This window comes from Spinacia oleracea, chromosome 5 (genome assembly GCF_020520425.1).
Source record: "Spinacia oleracea cultivar Varoflay chromosome 5, BTI_SOV_V1, whole genome shotgun sequence".
In the NCBI taxonomy this organism is placed as follows: domain Eukaryota; kingdom Viridiplantae; phylum Streptophyta; class Magnoliopsida; order Caryophyllales; family Amaranthaceae; genus Spinacia; species Spinacia oleracea.
Window position 1 is genome coordinate 93888568 of NC_079491.1, and position 17926 is coordinate 93906493.

General features: G+C 38.1%; 1 pseudogene; it reads right to left on the reverse strand.

Annotated features, from left to right (window-relative positions):
• Positions 1-10799: 10799 nt before the first annotated feature.
• Positions 10800-17910, reverse strand: LOC110775350 (uncharacterized; annotated as a pseudogene).
• Positions 17911-17926: the final 16 nt, after the last annotated feature.

A 17926-nucleotide genomic window follows, 5' to 3' on the forward strand; every position in this document is an offset into this window, starting at 1 on the left:
TTGGAGGATAAGGATGTGAAATTTTGGTAGTGTCTATCTACATTGTTGGTCGTTACCTATATTTATATTAACGTATTAGAAGACAAGTGTTTTGTGTCCTTTATTTTCAATTAATATATACCTCAATTAAAATGCAAAGCTTATATACTTTAATGTAAAAAGTTCATGGTCACGTGATAGATACTTGGGATAAGGCACGAATAAGTTGCTTAACAATTTAGGCGCTCACCAAGTGACCTTCTGGTAATTCGCATTGGATGGTTTGTATTTGATTAACATAACAAATTAATAATGCCACATTGTCAAATGTACAAAAGTGCGTAGGACTTAATAAAAATTTGTAGTTGTCAAATGACTTGGATGCGTTAATATACACAGGGATTGACTACTTCAAACTCTACTTTTGTTTCGCACATGCTTCTACCTTCTTTAACACCTCATCTTTGATGTAGTTGTTTTCCCAGCCCATTAACCATGCCAACGTTTGAAGCCGAGACACATCCATATCGTACAAGGATAACAGTGGCAAAGATAAGTACGTGAAGAGTATGAACATACACTTTAAACTAGTACGAATGGAAAGGTGTCATTACTTGGCAGTATTCTCATTTGTTGTATCTAGATTCTGTATCCATCAATAACTTAATCACATACATTCCGCAATCGAACCTAAAAATTGGCAATACCATGATTACATTAATGTATATGAGAAATACAAATATGAATTTAAAATGAGTTCAAGAATAGTAGTAACGTACTCGTTTAGTTGTTGTGGGAATGAGGCATTTGGAAGGACTGCCCACGATCATATATTACATAATCTCTTGCGCTTGGGGTGTTCTTTCCAGTTGCATGCTTGAGCATTTTTTCATCTGCATTACAAGTTAATGAACGTGCTTTACACACCGAGTTTGAAGATTTATACAACAAAGAAATCAAAAAAGTATTCACATGAAATACCTGCCACTTTGCAATCTTTATCCGGTTTAAGGCAACTCTATCATCAATACACGAGTCATACAAATACGCTTGACATGCTTTCATGTTTACAACGAGTAGGAACCAATGATCTGGATCTTCGGAAAAACACGGGATGAATATCTGCAAAGAAAGAGGAAAAATTTAAAAAACATGAACCTAATTCCGGTAACAACGGTGTAAACGCAGTGAGCTGAAAAGTTACGATTTGGCACAGGTCTGGATCAATCGGCAAGTACTATGGGTTCACAGGGTACTTGTATGGAAAGTAAGTATCTGCTTTCCCAATGGAACCTTCCGCCTTCAGTGTGGCATAATCCATGTCCTACACGTATAGTTAAATCCAAACTCAGATAGTGACTACGTGAACTTGCCCCATTTGCATATACATAAGTGATCCGTAGATTACCTTGAGGTGTGTGGGAATATACCAAATTTGAGGATTCTTTTCCGTAATTCTAATGTCAATGCAGTTCATCGCCTGTTAAGTATGATGTAATACCTAAGGAATTATGCCAAATGGTAGCTCACACTGAATTGTATATAAATACGTACCGTTTCTAAAATTGTGGTCCAGGGATAGAAATCGCGTAACTCAAGCCGCGTCGCTTCAATCCAATGGTTCTTAATTAATAATTCACTGTGTAAATAGAGGGAGCACACATTTTAAAAATATTTCTCAATTACTTTTAGCCGCGGAAGGTAAATTATAGCTTACCCCATATCTGTGTCATCGTCTAGCACATAAGCAGCTATGTTACGTTCGGTTTCCGTGCATCTCTCCATGATTGGAATCAATCTCCCCTTATCAATGTCAGAGCGTTTAATAGATAGACTTCTTGTATCATCATCATCAACAACCTGCACAGATGGTAGACACAATTCCTATTTCAACTAAATACAACCCATTATCACTATTGTTGGTCGCTACCGAATAGAGTTAAGGATACTACCAAGAACGTATAAAAGTATGAAATAACCGTTGAACCAAGATAATATTAATCTGGATGTCACCCGTTGGTGGGTACCGAATAACTTTTAAGGACACTACCAAAGGATGAAATATTCCATTGTACCAACAAAGTATTAATCTAGATGTCACCCGTAGGTGGGTGCCGAATAACGTTTAAGGACACTACCAAAGCATGAAATATGTATTATACCAAGAAAGTATTAATCTGGATGTTTCTCGTTGGTGGGTACCGCATAACGTTAAAGGACACTACCAAAGCATGAAATATTCATTGTACCAAGAGATTATTAATCTGGATGTCACCCGTTGGTGGGTACCGAATAACGTTAAAGGACCCTACCAAAGCATGAAATATCCATTCAACCAAGATAGTATTTAATCTGGATGTCACCCTTTCCTTTGGTGGATACCAAATAAGGGTTAAGGACACTGCCCTATATTGTTTTAAGAAAGACTCTACCAATTACTGCAATGAACTTCTAATTTAATTTGTTACCTTGGCTTCGTCTGATGATCTTTGTTCGAATATAGAAGATAATGTTTTCCTCTTCCTTGTAACTATTTTACTCGTTTTCACCGGTTTTGACTCTATTCCAAGATATTCATCTTTTTTAATGTTATCGATTTGTGTAGCGTCATCATCATCGTCATCGGTTTCATCTTCATTGTCTGTCGCAACGATGACATAATCCGGGTCATCCATAAACATCTTTTTCACTTTCTTATCAAATCTCACTCTCTTTTCCTGTCGAATCTTCCGCTTGTCCTCCTGCTCCTTCTCCTCCTCATGATATGAGTTTAACTTTCCACGAAGTATAGGTGTTCTCCTTATCAGACGGCTAAGTTTATCCTCAGTGTCATCCTCAGTTTCATCGTAATCTTCCTTATTCTCCGCGCTAAGTTCACTAGTTGCCTTTCTCTTGCACTGTCTCTTCACTGCCTTGCCACCGGCACTCTTCACCTCTCTTGGAATCCTACTCTCCATCTCACTTGGAATGTTGTTGGGGTCATTATCCTCTTCGGAAGGGGAGGAATCAACTGCATTGGTGTCTTCGTCATCTTCACCACCGTGGTAATACCTACACCTGGTTTTGTTTTTGACTCTGCATAATCACGACAAGGCAACTTTTAAAATTCTGTGGGGGATGACATATTTAAAATAAAATAGATGACTTACCAATGACAACATACACACAGTTCAAATTCTTTCGTATCCCTTCACACCTGCCTATGACAAGATCAAACAAGAACTCTATTTTTGTATCATGACCCATGGTCACCTTCTTGGTGATCACAGCCTTCCTCTTCTCGTTATACTGCATTAGCTGAGAAATGTTTCGCCAATTAGCACTTATAGAAACTGTAAGTAGGCAGCATTGAAATTTGTCTTTTACATTTCCACTTACGTTCTCTGTCATGTAGCCATCCGGAGAGGATAAAACAAAACTGTCCATCAATTTGGTAGATTTATCATTCCAGTCGCTAATCCTAGGTGTTGCATAACTCCAAAGGCGCAATTGAGTTGTGTTAGAGTACTCACAAAACAGGGCCTACAAAGAACATATGAAAGTTTAACTGACCCTAGCATATACGTGGACAACACAAATGCACCATCATATATTAGTGAGTATTACAGTTAGATATTAGATGGACAGAACAATATGCAGAGTTGGTGGTATCCAACTAAATCTCAAAATGTAACCTGGGAGTAACAAGGCAGGACCTTACCATCAATAATAGAGGGCACCCTACCAACTCAATTTTCCCATCAGCAGCTTTAAACTCTGCAACTGCAGCTAACGTATTGTCTAGAATGAACTTTGCCCAATTCCAGGGACCAAACTTATGTGGTTGAGCAAAAAGGTGTAGTAAACTCTCTCTAGATCTTTTATAAGGCGGAGCGAACGTTGCAATGAAGAACATAGTAAATGCTTGTTTGAAAAACTTATCTGTGTGTTCCAATTTCCTAACATCGGTGGACAAGTCGGGTCTTAGTGGAAAAGGAAATGAACTCTTCATCCTAATCACCTGGAAGTTCTTTCTCCAAGATATCAAACCCAGAGTCTTGAAAACCAAGTAGGTACTCTACATGCCTTGGAGACACTACTGTTTCAACATTATTGATAGCTAGTGTGCTACTGTCCGGATCAAAGTGGTCTATGATCCATTTGCACATTGATTTTCTTACAGTTCTACATTTCAATTCATGCAAAGCTCCAAAATCCTAATCAGTAATAAGGTCCTTTTTCTCCGGTGAAAGTCCCTTCAAAACATCTATAAGCGTATCCAAGTCAGACAATACAGACCAAGGTTCCTGCGTGCAGAAATGACAACCAAACAATGCATGATACTACTGTTTACAACTAGTGAATACGTTCATACAGCATGCTATGGTTATTGCGTACCGTGTTTGTTGGCCGATTAGAACTGGACATACCCTTGTCCTGCTTCACCGACCGAGTCTTTCTTAAGGACATGCTCTAACCCTAACTTCCTGAAAAATGTAACTTACATCAACAAGTTAACTATTCCAATTGCATTATTTCAAGATCCAAAGCATACACGATAGATAGATATGCGGTGGTAGTTATAAAATTATAACAATTCAATTACCAATCGAAAACATAACCAATGTTGTAAAAAATCAACTACTTTTTTCTTAGGTCATTCTTCGACTAACAATTAAAATCCAGCGATCAATCGAACCCATACACAACAGAATAAATAGAAGCAAACACATCCACATGAACCCATGAAATAAAACGAGTCAACACTTCAGATAGTACCAAAATTGAACAATCATTGTTCAACATAACCGAATTAAAAGTACAGAAAAGTACCAAAATTAAACTATCATTGTTCAACAAAATCGAATTAAAAGTACAGAAAAGTACCAAAATTGAATTTAAAGAACAGAGATGTACCCGAGTTTTTGGATACCACGATAACGGTATCGGACGGTCGTTGGTGCGGTATTGATGGCCGTTCACGCTTTCAAACTTGCGGTTGGCGATGGAATTACGAGGAGAGAGAGAGAGAGGGAGCGAGAGAGAGAGAGAGAGAGAGAGAGAGAGAGAGAGAGATTCCTTTATGTTTGAGAGAGCGGGGGAGACAGAGAGACGTGCAGTTAAATTAGAGAGAGAGCGAAGAGCAATTACTAAAGGGGGGGGGGGGGAAGAGATGGGCAGTTGAGGAGTTAATTTATATTTGAATTTTTTAACTCATTTCAAATCGCGCGTCTTTATTCTACACTGAAACAACAAAAAATGTATGCGTTAGGCCATTACCAAGTTTTGTAATGGTAGTTACCATAAGCGTTCTCACGAAGTAATTCATGAGGTTACTAATATTTGTAATTTATTTTGATGTCATTTTGTTTAAGTTGCCAGTTGGGTACTTAATAAAAGGGATATAATTTAATACCTTAGTTTTATATAATTATAATTATAACGTACATTAAAACATGGCTTAGTGGTTACGTTATTTCATAAATTATACTACATTACAAGGAGTTTGGTAGCTACCAACACAGCAAGCGGTAGCGTTCCAACTACAAGTTAAAGGGAATTCTAATAATACTAAGCACACAATACATTGATATTGCTTTCAATTGTTGCTACTCAGACATGCAGAAATCCTCCCGGCCACCTCTTCTTTGAGTACGTTCTGTTCCCAATCAACAAACCTTGCCATCGTTTCGAAACGAAACCGACACATTTCCTGAGATGATGTAACAATTGAGCATATATCAATTTCTTGAATTTAGTTAAGAGTGTTATCAAGGCATGCATATATGTACACCAATCAATTTCTTAAATTTAGTTAAGAGTATTATCAAGGCATTATACCTTATAGTTTTCTATTTTTGCCCACTTTTCTGAATCTGTTTCCATCATGGTCTTAATCACATGCATCCCAGAATCAACCCTAAAATTTGTATTAAATAATTACAGAACAGTTTACACGAAATGGATTTGTCAAATACAAAAGGGTGGGAATTGAACATAAACGAACTTGTTTTCTTGTTGTGGATATGATGATGCCTTTGTAAACCTCCAATTCTGCATTCCGTTAAACCTACCGGGACTTTTGTTCTTTTCCGAGTTGGAGGAGAGGATAGCGGACAACCTCTTCAGTTGCATTGCCATTCAACACATATATTAAGAAAAATCAAGTCCCACACTGCGTACTTGTAAAACACATACATGTAATACTCATAACACCTGGTCTCGCACAATTTTTTGTCGTCTTTTATATGGCCCAACAGAGTAACTTGAATCATAAATTGAGCCTGCTTCCCATGAATGTCGACAACCAATAGAAACCAATAATCTGGTTTATATGAATAATAGGGGATGTACATCTACAAAGCTTATAAAGAATTAATAATTCCAACCCAAAATAAAATAAAATAATGCATAACTAACTGCCAAATGAAAATCACCTTCAGGCACTTTTCAGGGTCACCGGTCAAATACGATGGCAAGTTCCACTCAATGTCCCCGTCCATTAATTTCTTCACATCCATAACCTACGAGAGAGGAAATGATGTATATTCACGCATGTTCTATGTACGAAAATGTTGTATAGTTTAATAAATTACCTGTAGGGTCTTAGGGAAACACCACAATTGAGGATTCTCAACCGTGACTAGAATGCAAGCCAAGTTTACCACCTGATAAATATTAGATAGATACTTAAGTCATGATTAAAAATGGACGCTGAAACTTAAACTTTGTCAAGCCTTAGATGGTCCGAAATGAATCTCGTGGGATACAAAGTGCGTAACTCTAGTCTTGATGTGTCAAACTCCTTGCACTTGACGAGGATTTCACTGTGGAATCTATACAACCCAGACCAACCCAAATATTAAAAAACCTATACAATGTTGTATGTTACCAAAACACACGTAAGAGGTTCAGCTTACCATTTATCTCTTCGATTGTCACACACATACTCAGCTATGTTCTTTGCAGGGGTGGCCAACACATTGGCCATGATAGCTCTCACTTTCTTCTTTTCAATTTTGAAGGGTAGAACTTGTTCAGCAAAAATCTGACACAGAATAACAATAAGTCCAAAGATAACTGTAAATTCCAATAACAGGAAAATATCTGAGGTTGGTAATGCCCATTATATTATCATAGATATTACCAACTTAGTGAAACACACATAGATTTCATAGTTCAAAGTACAAAATGAGATCCTTTTTGTAGGCACAGTATGTGTTAGGTTATGACAAATATAAAACATATTTTTCATGCGGAAAAACCATAAAGCCAGGAATCCAACTTAATTGCCACATAACAATTAGCATAATTTAGGATGCATACATTCGAAGCGTGCCTTCCCTGGCTGCTCCCGAACCGAACAAGAACAAGTTTAGGACTCCAAGTGTAGTTGTGAGGGGGTCGAAAAAGCGCGAGGCTAATGCGTGACCTCGTCCCTCGTGGGTGTGCCGATTCTTTTTTGTTCAATCAAGTGTAATTGGATTTCCTGTGAGTTTACACCCAATTGACTAGTAATATAGGAGTCGCCATTCAGTATTTAACAACAATGAGAAAAACTGACAAAACCCGGTTATCGTGACATAAAGGGAGTGCAATTATGTTTGACCACGACGGCCGTAGGTTCCCTTGTGATCCCTGGTGTGGGGATCTCTCAACATACACCCGCAAGGTAGAGATTGAGGGTTCGGGGGACTGTAACTACCGAGAGGAGTACTCTCTCTTCGATAACTCCAGAGGCAGGATATCCTTACTAGCGCAGCATAAATAATTGAAGGGACATGCGTTAACTATTAAACTAATCTGAGTTGATTTTAGCAATATGCAACATATAATACTAGATCGATCGTGATTATCTGATTTAAATAGTATTAAGGGACCTAGCATGATAATCCAATTTCCCAAAAATATTATATTTGTTAGGCGTGGTAGAACAATCAGATTTAGTTAGTTTAACAGTTCATAAAAAGGGCGTGGAAAGCAATTAAATCATCGAAAAGGGACACATTACGACACACCCTTGAGAGGTGCGTCACGGTTCTCAGAAAACTAACCACTTTGACTTTGCTATTTCTCCTTTTTATTTAACGAATCTCAAATTATGGGACGGGATACGTTCTGTTCGATTAATGGATCAATTGCGACAGAACGCGTGAACAATTTCGCAGCGAGAGGCTTAGGCTAAGGGTTGGAGTCAATACTCAGAATATGAATTGCGTGTTGTGTGTTTCACGTCGAACTTAGGGCCCTATTTATAGAAAAGAGTTCGTGGAAAGATAGAATTGTAGAACTCTAATCCACGAGGAATTAGGAAAAAACACGTCCCAAGTATTTTCAGTGCCCAGCTCTGGGCGTCAAAGATTTCGGCGCCCAGCTCTGGGCGTTGAAAATAGGACCCATGCAATTTCAGCGCCCAAGGCTGGGCGTTGAAATTGATGTTTGGGCTGTTTTCTTAGTCAGATTCGGATTCCTGAAATCCGTAGTGTTTGAGACTTAATCGAGTCTTTAGTGCGTATCAATTTCATGACGGAATGCGTCTGGGCCCGTTACGACCTCTAGGCTCGTTAGGATTTTAATTAATACGTAACTCTTATTTTCGAATCATATTAGGAATAGGATTCTCGCAGTTTTCTATCTCATTTAGGATTTATGTTGGAGTGCAACACCTAATTCTGACAGGTTTCTATCTTTTATGACTTGCCACTTTTAAAAACTACCATTACGGAAGTTACTATTTTTAGCAGGTTTTCATAAATAGCAGGTTTCTATAAATACCAGGTTTCGGGTGAAATGAAAAGGGGAATTGAGATTCGTTATTTTTATAGGAGATGCGTTGTCAAGTGGAGATTTACGTTTTCATCATCGAACCTTTCCCTTTCGGGAATGGGGACAAAAGTAGGTGTCTACTGTTAGCCCCCACTTTGACTGAGTCTTGGAGTAAGACGATGGTCAAAGTACTAGACGGAGTGCGTCACACAAGCCATGGTGTATGTGACCTGTTTTGCGAGGGTCTCACGAGCCCCCGAGTGATAACATTTGACTTAAGGGTTATCACTTTGAAATTAAATGTCGACATATCCCTCACGTGTCATTGGGATTTGTCAACTGATAGTATAGAAACTTCCTCACTTTGTCATTGGAAGGATCTAAAGGTGCTTAGAAACTCCCTCACTTTGTCATTGGGAGTAGCTACAGATGTTTTCGAAATCAAAGCTATAAAGTGTAATTGGGCCTGGCCAAGCCCAACCACGAGGTAAAAATGGTTTTAAAGATTCTCATTTTCAGGGCTAGCCAAACGAGAAAACTCCCTTGTTTTCACAGGACGTAAAACGAAGGAAAATCCAACACATCGCTCTTTTTTGAAAAAAAACGAAAAACCAATCCTTTTAATTTTTGGAAAAGGGAAAACCAGAAAAAGTTATCGCTGCAGCGACTAAGGACCTGCGCGTCTTGTGACGCAGACCCCGCCGGCTAAAGATGTCGAGCCTGTCCGCTAAGGGTGGACGCCCCGTCCGAAAAAGTGGACGAATCTTGTTTTTTGAAATTTGAAAATAAGGACCTACGCGTCTTGTGACATAGACCCCGCCGGCTAAAGATGGCGAGCCTGTCCGCTAAGGGTGGACGCCCCGTCCGAAAAAGTGGACGAATCTTGTTTTTGAATATTTGAAAATAAGGACCTACGCGGATTGTGACGCAGACCTCGCCGGCTAAAGATGGCGAACCTGTCCGCTAAGGGTGGACACCCCGTCCGATAGAAGTGGACGAATCTATTTTGAAATTTGTTTTGCGTTTATTTTTTGAAAATAAGGACCTACGTGGTTTGCGCCGTAGACCCCGCCGGCTGAAGATGGCGAGCCTGTTTCATTTTGTTTTTGAAGATTCTATTTTTCGAAAACTGAGGACCTGCGCGGCTAGTGACGCAGACCCCGCCCGCTGAAGGTGGGCGAGCCCTGTCCGCTAAGGGTGGACGCCCCGCTCGCTGGAGGTGAGCGAACCTGAATTCGTCTTTTGATTTGGGATTCGCGTGCCGCGGTCTTGCCTGATTGAGGTGGACAAGTCCCTATTTTATTTTTTGTGATTTCTCTTGAGAATTTCTTTTCATTCATTCTTGCAGGAGCGAATTCTTTCGAGGGATGCTCGGATTTAGTTGTAACCTGAATGTGGGTTGACAACGTGCTTAGACGGACCATTGTCTTGTGGTCATCACCTTTCATGGTTTTGAGCTAGTTTTTACGGCTCAATCTTGCCACTACCTGAGTCCTTGATTAGGGGACTATGTATAAGTATCAACGGCGACCTTTGTCTTGAGGTCGTAAACCGGTTTTATTTTTTGAGACATCCAAACACGGGACTTCGTACAGCGTAGTCTGGGAATATTGTTTTTACTTTGCATAATATATATTTTCCTTCGAGCCCCCAAGCATTCGTGCTTGACGGTCATTCACTAGAGGAAAAAACTTGATAAGTTGCTCTTAAAAGTGGCTTATAAGTTGCCCTTCGTAAGTGCCACCAATGGGGGGTCACTTTTGTAAAATTATCAAAAGTTGCCCTTAAAAAGGGCAACTTATAATCTTATAAGGTGCCCTTGTTTGCAACAAGGGCACCTTATGTGAAACTTATAAGGTGCCTTTGTTGCAACAAGGGCACCTTATAAGCTGCACATAAGTTGCCCTTGTTGCAAACAAGGGCACCTTATAAGCTGCACATAAGTTGCTCTTGTTGCAAACAAGGGCAACTTTTGAGTTTTTTTTTTAAAAAAAAAAATCTGCAATATAATTCCTAATATTCTGCAATATAATTTCTGATTTTGCAATATAATTTCTATTTCATCAAACATCAGCTTGACATTCTCAAAAATGATATAAATTTCAAATTTCCAATAATATTACCGAAATAATTCAAATGTAATTAATTAAATCGATCAATAACAAAATAATGTAAGAGTCACGAATAACTACAAGTCTGCTCTATTTATTACATTGAGGGTAGTTCACAATCGTTGAAGTAAATAGCCCACTTGTCTCGAACTTCATCCAACTCCTTTTTGGTAAATGGCCCCTCCCTTGGAGTTTTGAAAACCATTAAAAGAACACCGTACATGCAAACCAATAAATTAAATTAAGTTTCATATGCGAAAACAAAAATTATATTGGTCGCGAAAACAATTATATTGGCAAAAAATGACACTTTTGAACCTAACTACCAACAAACGAACCTCTTTCCACATTCTAACCCTTTTTCACGATTTATATGATTAGTCAGATGATTATAAGACTCATTTCAAGTTCGTTATGCATGCATATTGGTCATTTGGGTCGATGTAGGTCATTTAAGGCCAAAAATGGCATTTTCGATCCCAACTACGAACAAACGAACTTATATCCACATTCTAAACCTTTTTCATGATTTAGATGATTAGTTATATGATTATAAGACTCATTTCAAATTCGTTATGCACACCTATGGTTCATTTGGGTCGATATAGGTCATTTATGGTCAAAAATGGCATTTTCGATCCCAACTACCAACAAACAAACCTATATCCACATTCTAAACCTTTTTAATGATTCATATGATTAGTTATATGTTTATGAAACTCATTTCAAGTTCGTTATGCACGCCTAAGGGTCATTTGGGTCGATATAGGTCATTTATGGCCAAAAATGGCATTTTCGATCCCAACTACCAACAAACGAACCCATTTCCATATTCTAAACGTTTTTCATGATTCATATGATTAGTTATATGATTATAAGACTCATTTGAAGTTCTTTATGCACACCTAAGGGTCATTTGGGTCGATATAGGTCATTTATGGCCAAAAATGGCATTTTCGATCTCAACCACCAACAAACGAACCTAGATATGTGATGCTTAGCAATTTGATCCTCGACTACAATATATGATGAAAAGTACCTGTTCGACAACCTTCTCCAGATAATAGAATGCTTGCTGAGATGATTGAACATAGTCATTCTGCCATAATAAAGTGAAAAATACTTCAATATCAGATTTTTAAAAGAAAATTTACCAACTTAATTTCGGAATCAAATGTTTAAATGAATTCAAATTGAAGAAATCAACAGCAGCATTAACAAGAAATATTTACCACTCCTCACTCCTCAGTACCATACATATTTTGAATACATTTAGTGAGTGATCAGAAGATATCCCAACGAGGATCAGCTACTCTACACTTTTTTTAAGACCTCAGACTCGGAATAAAACTTATACGAACTGAGATTACCTGGTGGCCTGGTGCACATAATACAAGAACTAACATAAGGCTGATAATTTTAACGCATCTTACCTCAAACACGCCAATCAAATTTTGCATGATTCCCATTTGTGAAAACACTACCCAAACTATTCAGGCACCATAGAGAAACTAGTGCCAAAAACATAGAAAACAATTAATATTAGAAAGCAAACTAAGAGGTTGTAACTTCAGGCCTTGATGGTATTTTGGAGGGTTTTAAGAGAGAAACTAGTTCAAAGATTTTACTACAAGGGTAATTATTGTTTTAAGTCTGGACCTACCATGGATGAGGGTACTACAGTTCCAGAGACCATCCCTACCATTCAAATCATTATATATAATTTCTAACTTCAACACAAAGAGTTCTCTCCTCTTTTTTTTTCTTAATTAAACACGCATTCAATGTCCTCCTAACTGTTGCACTTCAGCGTTAGCCAATGCCAAATTCTATATCTAATTAGGGACTTATTGCTGAACCCTAAGAAAACCAAGTTTTTTTTTCAAATTATAACCCCCGTAGGACCTCCTCCGGGAGAAAGGTCAGGCCAATGAGGATGCCAAGGGACATGACTCTATTTGCATCCTAGTTGCTCTGGTTGATTGTGATAAACTCCCTCCTTGCACCCCTTGAATCATGATAATTTCAAGCAAAAAAATGCAAATATGCTTTGAACATTTTTGCAGAGTGAAGTAGTGGCAATATTTTCTACATATAGATAGTGTTCATGGAAATCAGCCTTTACAATGTGGTGAAAGGTCCAGTGGCAGAATGAAGACACTTTTGGTCAATACATAAAACAAGAGCTTAGCGACTAATATCCTAGTTTGACAAAGAGGCATCTCAAAAAGAATGGATATAGAGAAAGGAAGAAGGAGAAAAAGCAAGTATCCCCATTCCCCCCCCACCCCCACCCCCCCCCCCCCCCCCCCCCCCAAAAAAAGTTATTTGCCACACCCCAATCATCTGAAGGATGTTAGACTGTATTTCTGCATGGCCATTTTCCTTCAAACATCCCCGATATACCGTGCTTCAGATTACATGAAAAGGCCCGGTCCCGAACTGAGAGGCTTTTTTAGCAAGATATCCTTAAAGTAGAAAGGACTGGAAATAACTTACAATAGCACACCAATTATGACATAAAAGCAACAACATGAGTTGAAAACTTGAATGAACCAACCTCGACTCTTAAGCGGCCACCTAACTCGTATAGTGCATCAGGATTCCCATTTCAGCAGCTTCAACCAGCAAAGCAGCTCATCTGACAGAAAGAAATTTTTTAAGGAGATCACTCTTGGTGAAACCACCATTTCTATGTCCTATCTAAAGAAAGACTGTAACAATTGAGATGGCTGACTAAGGATCTTAAAAACATGTTAAGAAACAACGAATCTACTCAGCAAGAGAAGAGACAACAACAAGCATCAAGCACAATTCTACTGGTCTTTTTTGTTTACTCTAAATAATTTTCTTATCAGGGTCTTAGAGATAAAACCAGTGTTTCAGTAGCATGATTAAGAGAAAGATTCCAGTTAACACATAAAAAGTAATCACGTCTCGAATGTAACTCACACTGCTTTGCATGCCCCTGGGACATGGTATTTAAGGTCTAGCTTGGACAACCAGTAGCGTGCATTGGTATTTGAATTGTCAACTTCTAAAGCCAACTCAAAATTCTCCTTAGCACCCTAGTATAGCATACAATTAAATCAGATAGAAGCATACGAAACTTAGCAAATCCATCACAATGTAAGTCTAATTAAAAACAAGTATTATCGATTCGCAACAGAATGCTTGAGACATAAAAGGGTTTAGGAAATATTTCAAGTTTGGAACGCATTCAAGTGAGATGTCTTTAAACACAGTCATATACTTCATGCATTAGCAAACATGAGGTCTAAAAGGACCAGAAAGACCGAAAAACAAGCACTCACCCTGAGAAGAGGAATGAGGCGCTTGTCATTAAGTTCACAATAATCAATGACTCTATCAACTTCTTTCATAGCACTCCACCCTTTTGCTATAAAATCCATAGCTTTCTTATTTCTGCTGTGAATCCCTCTCTGATTCATTCAATTTTACTATATATTAGGACAAAGATAAACTGAAAGTACATTGCAACTTTGCAGGATAACTTACCAATTGATTGAACCCAGAAAGCCTGGAATTCAATCTTACAGTCTCCTTCAACAAAAATGATCGCAGCATCCTTTCTGAAGGGGGCAAAAAGCAAGAAAATGCATCATAAGAGAACAACCCAGAAACCAAGAGTACACCAACAATTTTTCAATACTAACTAAAAGGGTATTCGTAAAATCACAAAATAAAAGACAAGCACAATAAAATAAAATAAAGACCACGACTTTGGTTCAGGAATTTTATCAAACACATGGTGGACAACTTTCTAATGAGGGAATCAAACAGTCAACTCAGCTACTGGAATCTTCCAATTTCAACGACTTCCCGATTGTAAGAAAAAGACAATTTCAATTTGGAAATGATGACTGCAGAACAATTATGAAGGAATTTGACGTTCTTTAAACAATATTGAAGGACATCGCACCAAAATTTCTCCTCTTTCCTCACCTACTTACGATCACCACTATTTTCCAGAAAGTAAAACGTACCAGAAGTTCTCCTCCTAAACACTTATGCAAACTTAGTAATCTGCACTTTTAAGGTACCCCTATCTTCAAGAGATGCGCCCCTGTTTGTTCCAATAAGAATTTGAATGCTGTAAACCTAGCCAGAGAATGCTGTAAACAGAACAACAACATCTGAGAGAATATGAGCTCGAATTCCTTCAGCAGGGAAGTGCTCTAAGCCTAAACGTCCAACATAAGTTTCTCTCAGCGAAAATAGTCCTTATGCTGAATTGGTTTAAACCAAGCGAAAAACCGAGATTTATCAGTCGTAAACAAGATGTCAATTGCCAAATAAGAGCTACAAAGAATAAAAACGTGGTTTCTTCTACAGTTGATAAATCAAGGAGGCAAATGCTATTACATTAAGCTGAGTAGAAATAAAAAAGTATGCCCAATAATCTTCCAAATTTTTTGTTACACACTTACACAGTTTTGGTTACAAGCCTAGTTTCTTGGCAAAGAAGTGTTCCTTGTTTACTTTTAGCTTGAGAAGAGAACATTACCTAGACATAAGACCATCATAGTGTAATGAACCATCCTAACTGTCCACGTGTCCAACTGGTGTACAGCAAGAAGCAAAAAAAAGGGACCAGCATAACCAACATCATCTGACAAAGAACCAGACAAGAACAATAAACACAACACAAGTGAGGAAGGGGGAAAGAACCGTTGCCACACTAGCAGATAGAAAGTAGCAGCAGAACCTCATTAAACGAAGCGTACTAGGAAGAAATCCCTAAGTGCTTAAATAGAGAAAGAAGAGAGGGAGAATAGGATATCCTGTGTTTTGTATTGTAAAGAGAGTTGTGACCTAAAGTCACTAACCATGAGAGTGGTAGCTAAAGCTACTAATTTTTTATTCCACTCAGTTGAGTTTTCATCAATTAAATTTCTCCCTGCTTCTCTTATTTCTGTGTGTGGGTATTATTTGCGTCTGAACTTGCGAGTCTTTTGCACCTAGTCTTGAAGGAGAAAGGTTTGATTATGTTGGATTACTCTCTTGTTTCTACCATATCATATTCCGAGTCTAAGTTCTTGGAGACGTTGAACATAAAGTAATCTCACTCGAATATACTGCTAGTAATCAGGATTCAGATATCAAGAGCTGAAGTTCTGAAAACTAATTTTCTGCTGCAAGTTATTTAAGTAATAAAGATTCAGGCATCAAGAGCTGCAGTTTGTGTTTGGCTTTTTAGGTCATAGAAAAGTTTACAGTTGTCCTTTTATACATAAAAGGCATCCTCATTAACACCATGTACCAGCCGGATTTAGTTAGGCATATGGTGAAGATCAGTCAGTGGAGATGAGTCACTGCAGATCAGTCTTTGCATATCAGTGCTGCCAGTGCAGATCAGTGCAAATTAGTCAAGAGATTAGTGCAGATCAGTGCAGATGAGTGCAAAATGGTCCAGACCAGATAGCATATCATTGCAAAATAGTGCAGATCAGATAACAAATAAGTGCAGATCAGATAGTAGATCAATGCAAAATAGTGCAGAACAGATAACATATCAGTGCAGATCATTGCAAAACATTGCATATTAGATAGAAGATCAGTGTAAAACAATGCAGACATTGCAGAACATTGCATATTAGATAGAAGATCAGTGTAAAACATTGCAGATCGGATAACAGATTAGTGCAGATCAGTAAAAAAAACACTGCATATCACATAACAATTGTTACCTAATAGATAAAACTCATTCCACTATAATAGTTACCTAAATCCGATTTATCATTCCGATTTATTTCCCTTTCCTCAATCCATTTCCAAATAAAGGAAGGTATATCTCACTCTTGCTTCCCTTCCTTCCCTTAAGATCCTTTATCCATACAAACAAATAAAAGAAACTTGCTGCCAACTACAAATCGAAGAGCGTAATTTATCCAATATGTGAGTATTGGACATATTATCTCAGTTTCAGATCTTAGTTGACTCCTTTCAGGTCCTCTACTTTCTCCTTCAGCTGTTTAATTTACAGTTGGTGGGAGTAAAAAGAATTTTTAAATAAACGCAAAAGGGGGAAAACCACATAGAGAAAACAACCATGATTACCCACTGGAATCTCACCAATTGAATGAAATGATAAACCAAATGGAGGGATCATAATTACACTTTATGAAGGAACATGGCAATAGAAGTTGATTCTCATATACCAAGGAAATTATCCAAATTCATAATGTTAATGCTTAAATTCAAGAATCTTAATGCCTACGAAGAAAAACTAAAAAATAAAGAAAAAAGCTATATCATGATTGGGCATACACTTGTAACAACAAACAAATTGGAAATTCCATGGCATTACAAAAGAAAAGAATTGCAATAACAAGAGGCATTGATGTCAACAACAATATCTAACCAATCCCTCATTTACCCAAATTCAATTAAAGAAAATTGGATTAAGTAATTGTGCAATCATGTGATTACTCGATACTCTTTTGTTGGCACAAGAATCCAACCGCAAAACGAAACAACCAGTAATAGAATCAATTTAACAACTAAATACACCAAGTCAGAATAAACTGAAAGCATTCGACTGATCCTCATAACCAGTATCAATACGCAATTGGCTAGCTAGATAAGATTGTTAAGCTAAAATGTAAAACATTCACGTAATAATTTACCTTTTTGAGTTCGCAATTTTGTGGGGTTTAAGGAGTTTAGAAAATTAAATGAGGGTTTTATAATTTGGGGAAACAAAATCCCGAAATTGAAATCAATTAAATCAATTAAGAGAGGAATTTTGAGTAATTTACCGGATAGATGATGAAGCATAACCAGTATCGCCGGTGAAGATGACGCAGAGGAGGACGAAGCTAGGCTTGTGAAGAAGAACGACCGGAGTCTGGAGGCCAGCACTGCGAATTTTGGAGGAGAAGAACGGCCGGACTTTGGAGGAGAGGAGCCGGTGGTGATGGTGGGCGGTGATGGTGGTCGGAGGGGCTGACTTGCACGAGAGAAGAAGGAGGCTTATGGAGTAAGTGAATATGGAGTACGTGACTGCGAGCTGAGAGAAGAGAAGAAGCTGGAGTACGTGATTAAAGTTGCGCTTATTTCAAAAGGAG